The 17,472-nt window shown below is 48.5% G+C and overlaps 1 protein-coding gene across 3 annotated transcripts in view; it reads right to left on the bottom strand.

Moving 5' to 3' along the window:
- The window catches only part of SRFBP1 (serum response factor binding protein 1), a 446,408-nt gene that overhangs the window by 351,211 nt on the left and 77,725 nt on the right, over positions 1-17,472 (bottom strand). The gene's annotated exons all lie outside the window — the stretch shown is intronic.

Genomic DNA, 17,472 nt, shown 5'->3' with positions numbered 1-17,472 from the left:
GCTACGCTCCGCTCCTACCCTGAAAGTCTCGGGGGGATTCGTAAAGCGGGGGCTGAGATAAAAGGGGGGTCCCAAAACGCGTTTTTCCCATGCATTTTTCCATAGGACCTTTAGAACGAGCTACAGCCCGAACGGCTGAACAGAATTACTAGAAATTTGGCAGAGAGGTAGTCCCTAGGTCAAGGAAGTGCCTTTTGTAGGTTTGGTGTAAATCTGTTCAGTAGTTCCTGAGAAAATAGCATTTAAATCAATATATATATGTGGGCGGAGCCTAACCACACATCTCATCCTGAGATCTGATTGGCTGTCAGCACTTCATCCAAGAAGTGTTGGCAGCCATCTTGGGACCAATATACATGATAGCACCTCATTAAAAAGCATTGCAGTTAATAGAAGGTTTTAAGACTTTAGTTACATTATAAATCATTTGTTGATGGTACCATACTCATTTTAGGAATTGTGGTATGTTCTAAGGTGATTTCACCATGTGAAAAAGCCTTCTGCTGGGATATCATGATTGAGAGAAAAATATTTTCTCATGCTTTTACCACAGAGGTTTGGAAGGTGATCTATAAGCTAAACTGAGAGCTTATTTTCTGTAAATTCACATTATCTTTCTCAGTCATGTGAGAATGAAGTCTGACATTCTCAGTAAAACATGTACATCCAACAAGGGCAGAGACTGTCAGTTGATTCCTTTGTGTTCTACTGCAGCTTTCCAGAGTGTTCCAAAGAACTACTAGAGTGCTAACCGTCCTACTTATGATAAATGTATGGCACACCTGAAGCCATCTTGCTTGGATTAAAGTGGTAACTCTTAAAACATTTAATTTAAAAAGGAACAAAATGAGGGGGTTCATTTTTCCATAAAAAGTATGATTAGTGCTGCAGAAAGAAAAATTAGGGCACATTTTGAGTGACTTCTCAAATCCTCTTCTATTTCATTAAAAAATTCTGACATGCAGACTGAAACATGCACTTTCAATACCAGCAGCAGTTTTCCCTGGTGAGCAGTAGCTTTACTACAGTGATCTAATGAGCAAAAAGAGTGCTAACATTCTGATTTTATGGCAAATGTGTGACACATTTGAATGCCTTCTTGATGGAATCAAAGTAAAAAACTGAAAGTATTTCCTACTGAGGAGACTGCAGTAAATGAGGAAATTAGGAAACTTCATAACAAATAAGTCTCCCAAGATGGCCACCAGAGACAAAAGAGCCCAAATGTAGCCCAAATATCACCCAGATGTAGCCCAAGTATAGCCCAATGACAGAATGTCCAAGAATGTTCTTAAAAACAACTAGAGTACTTACTGTCTTCATTATGACAAAAGTATGGCACACCTGAAGCCATCTTGATTGGAATAAACTGGTAACACTTAAAACATTTAATTTAAAAAGGAACACAATGAGGGGGTTCATTTTGCCATAGAAATTATGATTAATGCTGAAGAAAGAAAATGAGGGCACATTTTGAGTGACTTCTCAAATCCTCTTCTATTTCATTAAAAAATTCTGACATGCAGACTGAAACATGCACTTTTAATACCAGGAGCAGACTTCCATGGTGAACAGTAGTTTTACTACAGTGATCTAATGAGCAACTAGAGTGCTAACATTCAGAATTTATGGCAAATGTGTGACATATCTGAATACCTTCATGATGGAATCAAAGTAAAAAACTGAAAGCATTTCCTACTGAGGAGACTGCAGTAAATGAGGAAATTAGGAAACTTCATAACAAATAAATCTCCCAAGATGGCCACCGGAGACAAAAGAGCCCAAATGTAGCCCAAAATCACCCAGATATAGCCCAAATATAGCCCAATGACAGAAGTGTGCAAAACACTTATTATTTTGTGTTTTTGCAGTGTTATATAGTGCAGACTTGTCAGGTATTGGAGTGCTTTACATGAGCATTGGTTACATCACACAAGAACAAATTCATTTTGGTTGTAGACATGGGGAGACTAAGTGATTTGACCAGAATCACAGAATGTCGAGCTGAAGCAGAAACTTCAACCTGGTTCCCCAGTTGCAAAGTCTGCAGTTCTGGAAGTAACACCACATCCTCTCCCCTAAGTGCAACATTTAATCAAGTTGTCAACTAGATAAAAAAACATAAAGATAACAAATAATTTAAAAGTGCTTTGTCGCTATTTGAAAACTCAGAAAATATGTCCTTATTTTAGTCTTTTAGAGCACTAACCATAATTTTGAAGCCAATAAGACCCTCTCATATATGTAATTTCTAAAGGAATGCTCTAGGTATTACAGTTTTGATTACATTAAGATGATGTCAGGCGTTCCACACTTTTGTAATAAATATAGAATGTTAGCAATCTAGTTGTTCATTAGGATACTGTTGAGAGGCAGAGGCCAGGGGCCAGGGGCACGGACTCTGAAAATTGAAGGCAGGTAGGAGGGTGCAAAGGCAACAATTTAACCACACTGAGCAGGCAGGAAGGGCCGTGGAAGCACAACAGACTATGGAGGGCAGTGGAAAGGGGGGCAGGGGCAACAAACCAACAATACAGGACTTGCAAGAGAGGCTGTTGGAGGGAAGATCTATTACGGGTCAAGGAAGCTAGGGGCGGTCCCCAGAGCCCCGGGAGCCACCACAGAACTGAGCAGGAGAGTGAGTCAGGGACAAAAGGGGCACCTTAATTTGAGGCGGGGTGCCTAGGAACGCTTGCTCCAAAAATGAAGAAAACAGACATATGAGACATGGAATTGGAGGCAGAATACAATGGCAGTTTAATGAGAAGATGCAACTTCAAAGAAACCGCAGAATAGAGACATAAAGTACAAAATACAGAATCCAGATAATCATACAGCTGTCATGATATTCTCTGTATCTCAATTAATGGACTGACAGAGAGAGAGAAAAAACACATCTATAAATGCATCATGAGAAACAAGTTACACCAAGGAAAATGTTACCTAGGGACACTCACATTTACTCTTAGAGCAAGCATTCCTGCAATTACAATACAACATCTTTTAAATGCAAAAGTAAAGAGAACAATGGTTAAACATAACATGACATTTCATATAGGTAAAATAGAATAAGATACTTCAAGCAAAGCAGAGCAAGACATTTTAAGCAAAGGAAGACAAGAGCTCCCAGTTCTTGGGGAAAACCTGCACAGCCTGTTAACCTACATACAGACGGCGAGGTTGTCCGTCGATATCTGTGGGTGCTCCCTTTTTATATCATTTTGTGGGCTCCTTTGCACGCTACATCTACCTACGTATGCTACCCAAAAGCTTCGTCTGCAGATTTTACCAGACATTTCGTCATTTACCCACTTAATGCTGACAATGGACTGGGTGAAAAGGTCAGTCTCTCAGGCCAATCGCTTATCGTAAGTTCCATAGAGCAAGCAGAAAATAATGGGTATTGTACAGGAATTCAATATATTCATGTATAAAATCTCCTCAGTTCTCCTAACTTGACGCTCTGCGGTTGCCACTTCCTTAAAAGCGGGAAACCTGCCCAGGAAGCAAGTACCAGTCCAGGATGCAGCCTACTGTATGTCGACAGCTTCAGGGGGATGTTGAACTTTGATACCGAGCACGGAGCACTCGGGTAGGGTGGGGGCTACTAGTTTGGAGCAGAAGGCCTCGCAGACCTGCCTTCAGACTGCTATACACTAAAATTGCAGAGCTATGGTCAATTTAACAAAGAGGCCTACATATTGAACAGAAGGGCCTACACAGGGGTTTTATGCTGGCTGAGTGGTAAGGATGTCTCAGGATAATTATATAGCAACACAGGACCCGCTGGTCAATTTAATACGGCCTACAAATGCGGCTGGCAGGGCAAGGACAAGGGTCTCATACTTCAGGTGTGGACAGAACGGGCCAGGGGCCCCCTGTGATACAAAATCTACCCTCCTTCAAGGCTGTGGCAATGTAATAGACCATTGTGGGCAGAAGGAAGAGGCAATGGTAGTACAACCATACATGCCAACAGACCCGATACAGCCAGGAAACGTCCAATGTTTTTAAGCTCAAATGGGCTTTATTTGATCTGTCTCCTGTCTACAATATCCTCTTTTTCAATGTAACTCAAAGGGGAAAATCAATACCCCAGTTTTTTTTCAAAATCTCCCTCTTACCAAGTTCAAAATGTTCGCAAGTATGGTACATTGGATCATGGAAGGAAATGGGATAGGGACATGGACTTGGATAACAGAGGACAGGAGAGACATGGAGAGGTGCACCAAACTGACCCTGCAGGGCAGGCATCAGGGTTTGCAGCAGCACAATACACCACACAGGGCATGCAGGACGGGAGTGCAGCACAACAATCCATAGAAAGCAAGAGGGAGGGGACAGGACCATGCACATGGACAACAGAGAACAGAGGGGCAAGAGGCAATGGTAGCTAGCTGACCATAATGGACAGACAGGAGAGAAGGCTGCAGCATAACAGACCATAAAGGGCAGGAGGGACGGATCAGGGGCATTACAATGGAACAGACAAGCCAGGAGGGAGGGAGTAGGGGTCTGCACATGTAAACAGAGGGCTGGGGGCAAGGGGGCAGGGCAGGAGCAGCAAGATAGCCATGGAGGTCAGGCAGGATGGGCACTAGAAGCAAGACACACCATGAAGAGCAACAGTGAGACTGTGATGGCATACACACAGACCATGGAGGGAAGGTGGGAGGGGGTCAGGGGCAGCTAACTGACCACACAGGGAAGGTGGGAGGGGCCATGGCAGCACAGAAGACCATGCATGGCAAGTGGGAGGGTTAGTGGCAGCACAATGGCTATGATGGGCAAGAAGGAGGGTGCAGGGGCATGCACAAAGGACGATGGAGGATAGAAGGGAGGGTCAGGACCTGTGCACAGACAAGAAAGTTCAGGGGAAGGGGCCTCACAACAGACCACACGGGGCAGGCAGGAGGATCAGTTGCAGCACAACAGACCAGGGAGGGCAGAAGGGTGTGGCAGTACAATGGACCATGTAGGACAGGAGGAAGAGGATAGAGGCATGGCATGTGGACAGGCAGGGTGGAGGTGGCAGGGACAGGTTACAGTCATCTGACAATGCTAGGCAGGTGGGAGGGGAGTGGCAGCTCAACAGAACACTCAGAGTAGATAGGAGTGGCAGGTCCATGGGACATGGTGGGCAAAAAGGATGGAGCAGGGGCATGCACAAAGACATCGGAGGGCAGGGGGAAGGAGAATAGGGGCAGCAAGCTAAGCACAGAGTTTAAGCAGGAGGTCAATGATGGGGCATAGAATTGGGCAATGGAGGGCAGGAGGAGTGGACTGGTACATCATACTAAATTGAGGGCAGTGGCAGCACATCAGACCATGCATGGCAGGAGGGAGGAGGCTAGTCCATGGATTCACACAACAGAGGATAGGGAGGAGGGGGATGGGGCAGCAAGCTAACTGTTCAGAGAAGGCGGGTATTAGAAACTTTATTGTTTTTAAAACATTTTGTCTGTGCAAACTACTTAAAATATGAACAAGTATGCAGCATAATCTCAATTTTATTCAGGAAGAAGAAGACGTTAGTGACTGTGACTCCGGGCTCACTTGGCAAAAACACCCCCTGACCCTCCACCCCCTATCGCAAAATGTAATGCCCGTGAAAAGGGTAGGTGAACACAGTGTTATATAGAACATAGTCCTGAGAGCACGATTGAAAATGAAAACTAGATATAGTGTATGGTATAAACTATGCACCAAAAAGTGTGATATAAGATGAACCAGGCGTGAAATATAATATGCAATACATTGTGCGCAATGACAGATTCATTGGAGAGCGCGAGATAGCACAGGCACTAGCGCGTGCTATGCGATATGCGCCTTGGAGTGTAATATGCACAGGGCAGTGTTGTGTAACCTAACTAGTCTCTAAAGTTGTAATATAAAATATGTGCTGGGGAGTGTAACGTTGCATATGCACTGTGACAAAGATATGGATCCCAAATTGTAATATGTATGGCATAGCACTGTGCGTTATAACATAGGCATCGAGGAAGGCACGTTAGATGGGGCAATATAACCCGTGCGAAGACAAGTGTGGCATGACATTTTCACGGGGTGGTGTTACAGTGCACATGGGCTAGAGAGTGTCATAGCATATGCACTAGCTAGTGGAATACAATACAGAGGTGTGTGGCACTCGGCAGGCAATGGTGGGTGTAACACAGCATTGGGCTCTGTCAGGAGCGCGCTGTGACTCGCAAGTGATGTTCGTCCCCTTTCCAGAGAGTAAAATAAAAAGTATTACACATCTGGCAGTGGATGTGTGTTTTATTAACTGTGAGGGGGGTTTCTTGCATAGTTTTGGTCGAATTTTTGTCGAATCCCCTTTGAATGGCTTGGTGTGCATGTGTATTAAATGTGCCCGTCAATAGCTACCCATGTTTGTATAAATAAACGACAAGGGTGTCTACCGGGATTAGGCACGGTAGAGCATCAGACATGTCAGAGCTTCACTAGTGGTGTAAATACATTCCACGTGGATTAATTGCATGCATAGTCGCCTTTTAATGAATATCACGCAAATCGTCATGGTGATAGGTACGTACGGTTTGTCCAGCATGTCCTAGGTGTGTCTATAAATATATATTTTTTAAAAATAATAAAAAACAGTGGCCGGCCCTGGGGATTGGGGTCAAAAAAATATAATTAGGAGACAGGCCCTGGGGGATGGGGTCATCAGGGCCAATAAATTAGAATAAGAAGGGGAACCACACAGCCCCCCTTCTTAAAAAAATTAAATAAATAAAAGACTGGCATCGTGCCGGAGGCCATGCCCCCTCCATGCAGCACTCTGCAAACGCGCCCCCAACAGGCATCTCCAGTATGCGCCAGGGAGCTGCGCTGCAGACAGGTGTTCTGAGGCCAAGCCCCTTTTTACACCTCTCTGCAACGCAGCTCTGTGGCGCTTACTGGAGGTACCTAGTGGTCTAGTGTGACCCTAGGGACCCTTAGGATTCAAGGGGACTTAATCTCTCAACTTAGAACAGCCACAGGGCGCGTTTACACAGTGGTGAAGGGAGGGGACGGGGCCTGAGGTGACGTGTGCAAACACGCACCATGGCACGTTTTAAATTGGGGATATAATTTCCCTTCAATACTGAGGGCCCCTGGGGGCTAACTAGCCCACCAAGTGCTTCCAGTAAGCGCCACTGAGCTGCATTGCAGAGAGGTGGTCCAGGCCGTGCCACTTTTTACACCTCTCTGCAACGCAGCTCTGTGGCACTTACTGGAGGTACCTAGTGGGCTAGTTGGACCCTAGGGACCCTCAGGACTCAAATGAACTTAATCTCCCAACTAAAAACGGACACAGGGCGTGTTTACACAATGGTGAAAGGAGGGGACGGGGCCTGAGTTAACGTGTGCAAAAACGCCCTGTGGCCTGTTTTAAGAGGTAGTTTTAATCCCCATGCCCTATTATATACTAGGGGCTTATAGAGGAGGTAAGGCTAATCACAGGGGGACCCCAACGCATAATGTTCCCTAGTGTATGTAGGTGTTTTCACTGTATTCTAAGTGTCTTTTAACATAGCACTGGCTCTAGGACTGGTTAGTCAGACTCAGTTACCACCAGTATCCGTCTGAAAAAGTTGAGGGTACAGGATGATTTTGCAACAAGGCTTCTTTCTGCTCTTCTTTTTGTTCTTTCTGCACGTTATCCTTCTTCCTGCACTTATCTTCGTATTTGAGGACTTCTGTTGCTTCTTTCTGCACTTCTTTTGTTTCTTTCTGTGCATTTTTCTTCTTTCTTCACATGTCCTATCTCTGTAGGCATAGTTAGAAATTAGCATTTAAAAAACCTTTGAAATTAACAGAAAAAACCATAGGTTTCAGGCACGTTATAGTTAGGAATTAGCATTTAAAAAACCTCAGAAATTCACTGAAAAAACCATAGGTTTCAGGGGTGTTATAGTTTGCTGGACTTTTCACTTGTACAAAACCATTGAAATTCCCCCGTTATAGTTAGTTCAGCTAACTATAACTCGCGCGCCCGCAATGCACTGCTGATGACGTCACATATTACATCACTCATGACATGGTCAGTGACATCACTCATGACATCACTGATGACATCTCAAATGACATCACTGATGACATCACTGATGACATCATCCTTGTGATAGAGTGGCAGACCTCCTCTCACCCTAATATAACCTTTGATACACACATTCAAAAATAGAGACTAAAATTTTCAAAACAATGGACATACCAATACCAGTTACAACAACCTCTTCAGTAATTCTAAGATCCACATACACATCCACTCATTCACCAACAGTCCAATACAGTCACTCATACATGTACTCACTCATCATATGTACTCATACACCTATACATCCTGTTACACAATGCCACTCATCCATAGAGTTACTCACACACATAGTCACTCATGCTAATAAAGAATCAAACATACATTTACTTGCATATACAGTTATACACACACCACCACACTTACTTCTACGGAAACTTACACATACTTAGTCTTTTAAACAATCACTTATAGAAACACATACTTATTCATACAGGAACTCTTTCAATCTCTCACTCTCACATATACTCATATATATACACCAATAGTCACATATACTAGTTTAAAACATATGTAGTTACTCATAAAGACACTATTGAGACAGTCATTCACTCACTAACACACCCATACACACACTCATCCACCCATACAGTCCTGCACACATACTGTGTTCAACACATACAAACAGTGAGTCACTCATTCATGCACCTATGCACTACGTAATACCCCCACCGAACCATGCAGACACTCAGACTGATACTCAAAAAACCAACTAATAACCTATATAGACACCCATGTAGCTACTCACCAACCCATGCAGCCACTTATACACAAAGTGAGAGACTGATACAGATATTTACATATTTAAACATTACTCACTAAGCCATGTATTCACTATGATACACTTAATCAGTCAGTTACACAATCAATTTTTCAAAAACAAATCATCCATTTAGACACTTATATACCCATTTATTCTTCCATCGACCTTGAGATATACATATATAAAACATATTTAATTTTCAGAATAACACACATTCACTGGATGATGTCATCAGTGATGTCATCAGTGATGTCATTTGAGATGTCATCAGTGATGTCATGAGTGATGTCACTGACCATGTCATGAGTGATGTAATATGTGACGTCATCAGCAGTGCATTGCGGGCGCGCGAGTTATAGTTAGCTGAACTAACTATAACGGGGGAATTTCAATGGTTTTGTACAAGTGAAAAGTCCAGCAAACTATAACACCCCTGAAACCTATGGTTTTTTCAGTGAATATATATATATATATATATATATATATATATATATATATATATATATATATATATATCACAAGTATTCCTCCGCTGACTTCAAAAGCGGTTCTCCCAAGAGATGGACACGGACCCAAGATGTAAGTGCAAAATCTTCATTCCTCTGTCGCCATTACGCGTTTCGGCTCGCCTGAGCCTTGATCACATGACACACATACATACACACATACATACACACACACACATACAGGGACCTCAGGATTGAAGAGGAATTAATTCCCCAACTTAAAACGCGCCACAGGGCATGTTTGCACACATGTCACCTCAGGCCCCGCCCCCTCCCTTCACCACTGTGCAAACGCGGCCCGTGGCGCGTTTTAAGTGGGCGGGATTAAGTCCCCTTGAATCCTGAGGGTCCCTGGGGTGCAACTAGCCCACCAGGTACCTCCATTAAGTGCCACAGAGCTGGGTTGCAGAGAGGTGTAAAAAGGGGCGTGGCCTCTGAACACCTCTCTGCAACGCAGCTCCCTGGCGCATACTGGAGGTTCCTGGTAGGCTAGTTGGACCCCAAGTATTCAAGGGGAATTAGTTCCCCATCTGCAAACGCGCCAGGGGGTGCGTTTGCAGAGTGCTGCAGAGAGGGGGCGGGGCCTCCGGCACGATGCCAGTTTAAAAAAAAAATAATGATAATTTAAGAAGGGGGGCTGTGTGGCCCCCCTTCTTTTCCTATTTTATTGGCCCTGGGGACCCCATCCCCCAGGGCCTGACCCCTATTTTTTTCAAATTGGAAGGGGGCCGCGTGGCTCCCTCCCGAAGCCATAATCGCCCCGGGGACCCCATCCCCCGGGGCTGGCCCTATCCGTTGGGGACCGCGGGGGGTCCCACATTCCCCCACGGTCCCGCCAGCTCCCCGCGTCCTGCGGGAGCCGGCATTGCTTTTCCACACGGGGAGCTGCTAAGATGCAGCTCCCCGTGTGGAAAAGCAATCGGCTTTGTTTTTTGGAAGAGAGCAGGTTTCTCTTTCAAAATCCAAAGCAGTTTGCTATGGCAGGGCGGGAGCCGCGAGGGAGCAAACAGCAGTGCAGGATCCGGCCCTGGGGGGTGGCGGTCCCCAGGGCCATCACAGGGCTCCATGAGGGTCTCAAGGCGCTGAAGGGGGGGGGGGGGGGACGCTACTGCTCGAACAGCCAGGTCTTGAGTTGCTTCCTGAAGGCGAGATGGTCTTGCGTTGTCCGGAGGTGGATGGGGAGGGAGTTCCATGTCTTGGCTGCCAGGTAGGAGAAGGATCTTCCTCCGGCGGTGGCTCTGCGGATGTGGGGGACGGTGGCGAGAGCGAGGCTGGCTGAGCGGAGCTGGCGGGTGGGCTTGTGGAAGGTCAGGCGGCTGTTGAGGAACTTGGGGCCCAGGTCGTGGAGGGCCTTGTGTGCGTGGGTGAGGAGTCGGAACGTGATTCTTTTGTTGACGGGGAGCCAGTGCAGGTCTCCCAGGTGTCCGGAGATGTGGCTGTGCCGGGGGATGTCCAGGATGAGTCGTGCTGAGGCGTTCTGGATCCGTTGGAGTTTCTTCTGGAGTTTGGCGACGGTGCCGGCGTAGAGGGCGTTCCCGTAGTCCAGCCGACTGGTGACGAGGGCCTGGGTGACCGTCTTCCTGGTCTCGGTGGGGATCCACCGGAAGATCTTTCGAAGCATGCGCAGGGTGTAGAAGCATGAAGACGAGACGGCGTTGACTTGTCTGGTCATCGAGAGGGAGGAGTCCAGGATAAAGCCTAGGTTGCGTGCGTGGTCCGTTGGCTTGGGGGTGGCTCCCAGGGCGGGGGGCCACCAGGAGTCGTCCCAGGCGGAGGGTGATGATCCCAGGATGAGGACCTCCGTCTTGTCTGAGTTCAGTTTCAGGCGGCTGTTCTTCATCCATTCGGCGACGTCTTTCATCCCTTCGTGTAGGCTGGCTCTGGTGGCGTCCGGGTCGCTGGTGAGGGAGAGGATCAGCTGGGTGTCGTCGGCGTAGGTGATGATCTTGAGGTTGTGTTGACGTGCGATGGCTGCGAGGGGGCTCATGTAGACGTTGAAGAGGGTGGGGCTGAGCGATGACCCTTGTGGAACGCCGCAGATGACTTCGGTGGCCGCTGACCGGAACGGGGGGAGGCGGACTCTTTGGGTTCTTCCGGCGAGGAATGAGGTGATCCACTCCAGGGCCTTCTCCTGGATGCCGGTGTTGTTCAGGCGCTGTACCAGGGTGCGGTGGCAGACAGTGTCGAACGCTGCGGAGAGGTCCAGGAGGATGAGGGCCGCAGTTTCCCCATTGTCCATTAGGGATCTGATGTCGTCTGTGGCTGCGATGAGGGCTGTCTCCGTGCTGTGGTTGGCTCGGAAGCCGGATTGCGAGTGGTCGAGGGATCCGTTGGTCTCGAGGAAGGCGGCTAGCTGTCTGTTGACGGTCTTCTCGATGACTTTGGCAGGAAACGGGAGGAGCGAGATGTGGCGGTAGTTCTTGAGGTCGGAGGGGTCTGCAGTTGGTTTCTTCAGCAGGGCACTGATCTCGGCGTGTTTCCAGCACTCCGGGAAGGTGGCGGTGTTGAAGGAGGCGTTGATGAGGTCGCGGAGGTGGGGTGCGATTATGTGGTCGGCCGTGTTGAAGATGTGGTGTGGGCAGGGGTCCGTAGGGGATCCGGAGTGGATGGTGTTCATTGTGCGTGTTGTGTCTTCGGTGCTGACTGGGGTCCAGGTGCGGAGGGTGGCGGTGGGGGGCATCGATTCGGTGGTGGGGTTCGTGGTTGGTGGGCCGAAGCTGTTGTGAATGTTGGCGATCTTGTCGTGGAAGAAGGCTGCGAGGGAGTCGCAGAGGTCTTGCGAGGGAGTGATGTCATTGTTTCCGGCGTCGGGGTTGGAGAGCTCTTTGACGATGCTGAAGAGTTCCTTCCTGTTGTGGGTGTTGTTGTCCAGTCGTTCCTTGAAGGCTGTCTTCTTTGTGGCGTGGATCAGTTGGTGGTGTTTGCGGGTGGCGTGTTTGAGGGCCGTCATGTTGTCTGTGGTCTGGTTGGTGCGCCAGGTGTTCTCCAGGGAGCGGCAGTTCTTCTTGGAGGTGATGAGCTCGTCGGTGAACCAGGAGGCTTTCTTGCTGCCGCGTCTGCTGGGGGGGTTCTTCTTCAGTGGTGAGAGGGCGTCTGCGCAGTTGGTGATCCACTGTGTGAGGTTGTTGGCGGCTTTGTTGGGGTCCGTTGAGCTGGTGGGGGGGTTCTGGCTGAGGAAGGTGATCTTGTTCCAGCTCCTGCGGGGGGCTTGTTGAGGGTGGTGGTGGGTCGTCGTTTTACTGAAGCTGAAGTGGACGCAGCTGTGGTCAGTCCACTGGAGATTGGTGGAGTGGCTGAAGGTGACGTATTTGCTGGATGAGAAGACTGGGTCAAGCTTGTGGCCGGCATAGTGGGTGGGGGTGGTTACCAGTTGCTTGAGTCCGAGGTTGGCCAGGTTGTCCAGCAGAGCAGTGGTGTTGCGGTCCTTGTTGTCCTCCAGGTGGAAGTTGAGGTCCCCCAGGAGGATGTAGTCGGTGGAATTGATGGCGTGCGGGCTGACGACGTCTGTGATGTCTTCGCTGAACTGTGTGCGTGGTCCCGGTGGTCTGTAGAAGAGGGTGCCTCTGAGCGTGGTCTTGGGGTCGGTGTGTATCTGGAAGTGGAGGTGTTCGGCGGAGGTGAAGGTGTCATCGGAGTTGGTCGTGATGTGGATGGTGTTCTTGTGGATGATGGCGATGCCTCCTCCTGTCTGGTTGACGCGGTCCTTCCTGGTGATTTTGTAGCCTTTCGGGACGGCGATGGCGACGTCGGGCACTGAGGAGGCGTTCATCCAGGTTTCCGTCAGGAAGGCGATGTCTGGTGCTGTCGAGTCGAGGAGGTTCCAGAGTTTGACGGCATGCCTGTGAACGGAGCGGGTGTTGAGCAGGATGCACATCAGGTGTTTGTTGCTGGGGCTCGGTTTAGCAGGTGCGGTGTTGGGTCGGAGGCCGGTGAAGCGGCAGGTCAGGCAGGTGAAGGGTCCGTGGGTGCGTCTCGGGGTGCCTCGGTAGCAGGCGGTGTTTCGGCCGGCGTTGAGTGCGTGGAGGGTTTTGGTGTCATAGATGTGCAGGGTGTGCTGGCGAGGGCGAGGACCAGGGGGTCTGGCGCTGGGCGCGGTCCAGGCGCGGACGGGCGCAGACGGGCGCAGACGGGCGCAGACGGGCGCAGACGGGGTTGGCGCAGACGAGCTTACCTTTGGCGCACCTTCGGCGCTCAATCGGCGCTCCCGCTGCGCGCGTCCGCTGCGCGGTCGCTCTGGGTGCGTCATAAGTAAGGAGCCGGGAGGGAGGAGCAGCTGGGTGGCGGGAGCGGGGCGGCGAATGGAATCACAGGGGGGCGGGGCCGCAGGGAGGCAGCGGCGGGAAATTCCAAGAAGCAGCGGGCAGCGGGAAATTCCCAGGAGCAGCGGGAAATTCCCAGGAGCAGCGGGCAGCGAGCGAAGGAATCTGCAGGCAGGAGGCGGCAAAGGCAGGCAGGAGCGGCAGCAGTGAGTGGGGCGACCAAGCCCTGTGGAGGGCTGAGCAGTCACACCTTTGAGCCCTCCAACCCATTTACTATTAAAGCCCCGGGGGGTGGCGGTTCCCAGGGCTGCAGGGGGGCCGTGGGCCCCCCTGCAAATACTTTTGAAAAGCCCCGGGGGTGGCGGTCCCTGGGGCTGGGGAGCCCTTTGGGCCCCCAATTAGAGTTAGGGCTCCTGGTATTATGGTATCTATTTTTTTAACATTTCCGTCTGTATTTATCCATATTTATTTCTTGCTGATTTGATCTGCATTTATCCATATTTATTTGGGGTTTTCTCGAAAAATGAAGCGGAAATTAGTATATTTCCACATTTATTTAACAAATAAATATGCACTCATGCTTGAAGGCCTGCTAAGTTTCAATTCTGTGAACACCCGCAGAAGATAAATCAATGCACTTATTTGAAATTATGCAAATTTCACTTTCAACCTTGTGCTTATCTCCAGCTGGTAAAGCCTCATTACTAAAAGTCCTTTCTTTTTTAACCCTCTTACCCATCAATCAATACAGCTATTGGCATTGGAGACATTATTTAGAATTAATGAAAAAGCAACCTATTTTCCGTTTTTATCCACATTTAAAAATAAATACAGATAAGAAAATAAATGTTTTCTGTCTGTATTTATCTGTAAAAATCAGTAAAAACGGAAAACAGGGAGCCCGAATTCTAATCTAAACATTGCGCCTGGGACTTGGCCCACCCGGGGGCTAATTAAAAACGTTTTTTTTCATTTTCGCAGCTGGATCTGCGGATCCCCTGCGCATCCCGCGGGTTTAAAAAAAAAAATGCTTTTTTTGGCCCTCGGGGTCCTTGTGGGACCCCCTGAGCAGGCCTAGGGGCCAGGGTGTTTCTACCCTGCCCCCTTTTCGTGTTTTGCGCGTTTGTTTTTCGTTTTTCTTGTGCCTCGGTTCTACTTGCAGATGACGCAGTCCAGTAGGCAAGAGACATTGCTCAAGTAAACAACACGTGGCTGTGGGCCCTTCCTGACCGCTGCCTCCGTCCTACACTGCGGTCAGTAGGGCTCACAATTCAGATGGAGTCGAGATTGCAGATGACGCAGTCCAGTAGGAAACAGACATTGCTACCAGTGCGGCCAGCACGGACCACGCATCATCGCTGGCTGCGCACACGCTAAGTGCTTCAAGTACCACTAACTCTGTGCAGCTCAAGTCACCGCCACGTGGCTGTGGGCCCTCGATGTCCGCTGCCTCCGGCCTACAATGCGGTTAGCAGGGCTAACAATTCAAGATTAGTGCCGATGCAAATTGTGTAAGAGAGTATAATCGGTTAAGAAGACTGTATGCTTCCAATCTGTGCAGCTCAAGTCAAAGACACGTGGCTGTGGGCCTTTGCTGATCGCTGCCTCTGGCCTACACTGTGGAAGACTGGTGACATGTGGTGCCACTAACCCTGTTCAACACAAGCCGGCGACACGTGGTGCCACTAACCTTGTTCAATACAAGCCGATCCCACATGTGGAACTGTGTCCCGAGTCCTGAATGGCAGTGACCCCAAGTCTGTGGCAGCGACCACAGCACCAGACTCCCTTCAGTTTTATTTGTTGTTGTTTTGTTTAAATAAAATGTTTTATATTAAATCTATACATGACTAAGATTCTTGTTTCTCCAACCGCACAGGGACAATTCCGGGCCCAAGAGGGTTGTTGTGGGTATGCTGGTAATGTTGGAAGAGGGTGCGTTACCTGCTGATGTGGGGCGAGGCAGCGTGAAAGGGGTATCTCTCACAGAAAGAACTCCGGTATGTTTTCAGAAATGCCTTGGACAGATGCCAGCTGACGGACTGAATCACAAAATGGCTTTTCATTGCTTATGTAGTGTGACTTATGAACAGTTCGCACCCAGGCTCGCAGAGGGACAACTGCGGTCCGTCCGCTCGGCTCACAGACGCAGTACTACAAGCTGTCCGCTCCCAAAGGAACAGCAGCGTAGTAGCTCGCAGAGGTACAGGCACAGCAGCGTACTAGCTTGCAAAGGTAGAGAGTTGCGAGCCGATGGACTGGTTTCTAACGGCATAGCTGCGAAGTGGTGATGCTGGGCAGGGGGAGCGTGAAAGGGTTATCTCGCAAAGACAGAGCTCCGGGATATTAAATTGCCCCCAGGACCTTTCTTTTATATTTTCACTCGATGCGAGAAAGCGCGCTTTCTGGACCAAGACCTTTCTCCCTACCAAATGTGGCATAATTCCGTTCAGCAGTTTGACCTGTAGCCTTGTTTAAAGTTTCCTATGGAAAATCCATTGACAAAACACGTTTTCACACCCCCCACATAGCTACCTGTCGCAGGCGTACTCGCTGTTGGTGTGCAGGTCAGTGGTCTAGTTGTCAACACGTCACGGCCACTCCCTTAGGGCAGGTTTGCACACACACCACACCCATCCGGCACATGCGTCACAGGCCATGTGACCACGCAAATATAATGGCTCGACAACGTCACATCCTTTATTGCCGTGGTGACTGGATGGCGGATGCTCCACGGGCCATGAAAATTTGCGCAGAGGATTAGTCGCACCCTGAGCTGTATGGCCATCAGGGGCCTACCACCATGTGGCGCGGACTTGAGTTGCACAGGGTTAGCGGCACCAAAAGCTGATGTGGTCTTCGCCATTGATGACTCAGGACTCAGCGACATGAGTGGGATCTGCTGGACCGCGGAGTGGGTCCACATAATGTGCATCAGGCCATGGTGGCGGGACCGGGCCCTGGAGCTTTAATGGGCACGTGGAGTGCCCACTGGTAGACACTTCGGTGGCAGCAGGTAATTATTTGGTCATGGATGCGCAGGGGCGGCAGTATCTCTCTCTCTCTCTTTTTCTCACTTCTCTCTCTCTCTCTTCCTTTCCTTCTCTTTCTCTATCTCTCTTCTCACTCCCTTTCTTTCCTTCCCTCCCTTTTTCTTTCTGGCTTTTTTTTCCTTCTCTCTTTCTCTGTGTCTCACTCCTTTGATATGCGCATTACACACGTCCTTATTTTGTGCTTTATTTTCCAGGCTGTGTCATCGACAATGATGGACCCGACAGGAGTCTTCCGCCTTGTTGTTTTGTGTTGAGTTAGTTAAATTTAGTTTATCCTCTATATGTACGTAAACGGAAAAATAAAGTTTGAAGAAAAAAAAATTTCAATAAAGTTTTTGGTTGTTACTTAAGTGCTGTGTGACTCTTTCTCGTTCTTATTACTGTTATTTGATGGTGTCCACCATGGTGTTAAATTTTGGGGCAGTTATCGCGGGAATACTGGTTATGTCTGCAGTTTGCACCAGCTTCTGAATAGTGTTAGATTTATCCCAACATTAGCTGCATTATAGTGCTGATAATGAGATGCAGAGTAGGCGTTCCCGTGCAAAAACACACGAGGTGCACCTTTGCAATTGATTCTAAATACTAAAATCCTATATTGAATTGCACTGTGGTAGTGGGTGCATTTATAGTGTACACACAAAATCAATGAAGAAATCTCATTGTATTTATATTGATTGGGAATATTGGGTCACGTGCTGGATCTTGACGGGATACACTGCCCAGTTCGTTTATTTTTCTGTTCACGAAAAAATCACATCACAACTTTCACAACGAAAGACAAAAACTGCGA

The sequence above is a fragment of the Triturus cristatus genome, chromosome 2_1, assembly GCF_964204655.1.
Source record: "Triturus cristatus chromosome 2_1, aTriCri1.1, whole genome shotgun sequence".
NCBI classification, from domain to species: Eukaryota; Metazoa; Chordata; class Amphibia; order Caudata; family Salamandridae; genus Triturus; species Triturus cristatus.
Note: the sequence above shows the minus strand (reverse complement) of the source record. Positions and strands in the feature narration are given on the sequence as shown.